Consider the following 2,279-nt stretch of genomic DNA (forward strand, 5'->3'; position numbering starts at 1 on the left):
AAGTTCATCACGGGGGCACAGAAGGGAATTGGTGAGTTTTTATTCACCAAGGCGCCCCCGGAGGTTACAAGAAATAATGGCCACAAGCTAGCAGAGAGCAGATTTAGACTAGACATTAGGAAGAACTTCTTCACAGTTAGAGTGTCCAAGGTCTGGAATGGGCTTCCAAGGGAGGTGGTGCTCTCCCCTACCCTGGGGGTCTTCAAGAGGAGGTTAGATAAGTATCTAGCTGGGGTCATCTAGACCCAGCATTCTTTCCTGCATATGCAGGGGGTCGGACTCGATGATCTATTGAGGTCCCTTCCGACCCTAGCATCTCCGAATCTATGAATCTTGGCCTCAGCCCTAGAGCAGCTCCCTGACCAGCCACGCACCCAGCCTCTGTGGCTCCTGGCTGGCCTCCATGGAGGCCGCGGGAGCATGGGGGCATGACAGTATGAGGCTGGGCCATGCTGGGACAGAGACCTGGTTCTGTAGTCCTGCGCTGTCATGGCCCTGTGCTCCCAGGGTGTTCGTGGAGATCAGCCAAGACCTGAGCAGGCAAGAACTGCTGGGAAATGGAGTCTAGCTGCTGGCTGGATCTGCCATTTTTCCAACCCCTGTCCTAGCTAGTATTGGTTTCATGACACAGACAAATATTACAGAAACATGACCTGCCTAACATGAGCTAGGGATAGATCTCAACAGTAGGTCCAGAAACCATTAATATCTATTTTAGTGTAATACAAGGATTTGTTGTCAACTAGAAGATGTTCAAAGGGTTTAAAGACCTCAGTTTTCTGTGCCTTTTATTCCTTCCTTAAATAGAATCACATTCCATTGCTAAGTCATATAAACCCATTTTGAACAAACAGCTATTAAAAATGGGTAAATATCAAAAGATTCAGAGGTTCAGTATATGTAAGCCTCTGAACATTCTGCTGCTTATTAGAAACATATCTAAAATTCCTGAATTTCTCAGAGATTAAATTAGCCTTTCTTTCTTCCCATACTTTTCTCCAAGTTGCAGCAGTAAATCTTAGGAGTACAGATCCAGGAAAATGAGAAACATCCTTTCTGGTTTTTTTAAAAGGGGGAGGGAAACTGCAATATCATCAGCTACCAAAAGTGGTGGGAGAAAGTATTATTTGGGGGGTTGTGGGGCTGGTGCTCCAAATATTATTTGGCTGAGTTGTGGGGCTGGCGCACACCGGTGCTGGGCACAGAACTGTGGTGGTGGAGGAGCGTGTGGCAGGGGTGCTGGGTGCAACACTGTAGTGGCGGGGGTTGGCAGTGGAGCTGGAGCAGTGGAGCTGCTGCTGTTGCTGGTCGTCACAAAATTAGTTTTGTGGGGGATAAGCCCCATTAGCCTTGGCCAACTGACACCTATGTCAGCTACTACAATCCATTCGTTATGTCTGCATGAGCCTGTAGTGATAGAAAGTAGTTAAATTACCCTGGGTGCTTCTACACATTCCATTTGAAGCAATTAACTCAGAAGCAGTTTGAGCGGGAGTAAAATACTCCTGGGTGCAGCGTCTACACATTGTGTGCCCAGGACAGCAACAATTCGAGTCAGGGTAGAGCAGTTAATGCCAGGGCCAGGGCCAGGACCAGGGCCAGGACCATGCCCTGGGTTCCAGGTAGCAACATTTGTCAGTGAAAGGACTGCCTGGGCCACAAGAGGCTCCTATACACATGCATGGAGCTTGCTTTAACACGCTGGAAATTCAGTGCTCTTGCAACCTTCCACATCATGTGCATCTGCATCCCAGTGGATCTCCACACTGAAAAAAATGGTGGCACGGTGCTTTAAAATAAAACAAGTTCAATAAGCTTTAGTTCAAAGTGCCCAACCACCATTTTTTCAGTGTGGGGATGCATGGGGATGCTGATACATGCGATGCACAGGCAGATTTACTTAGCATGGCTTGCTAATTAAAATGCCCAATACTGTGTCCCACACCATGTGCAAAAATGCCCAAGGATGCTGAAAGTGTGGAGCCATGTGGCTAGGCAGCAGGTAGTAGTCTAGCCCCCAGCTGGCTGGGTTGACCGGACACAATTTATGCCTAGGATCAGCATCTACATGTGTGTTTGATCACAGCTAATTACCCCGCCATAAGGTAGTACTGTCCCTGACTGTCACAGAGTACCAGGGTGCCCTGCTCTTAGAGGGGCAGAAACTGCCAGAGGAAAAGGTCTGGCAGTGCATAGGGAGCCCTAGCAGGGAATAGGAGCCCACCTGTGAGTTGCCAGGGCAACTGGAGGGAGCAAATGACCCACACCTGCCAGCGGTC

The sequence above is a fragment of the Alligator sinensis genome, unplaced genomic scaffold (genome assembly GCF_000455745.1).
Source record: "Alligator sinensis unplaced genomic scaffold, ASM45574v1 scaffold286_1, whole genome shotgun sequence".
Lineage (NCBI taxonomy): Eukaryota > Metazoa > Chordata > Crocodylia > Alligatoridae > Alligator > Alligator sinensis.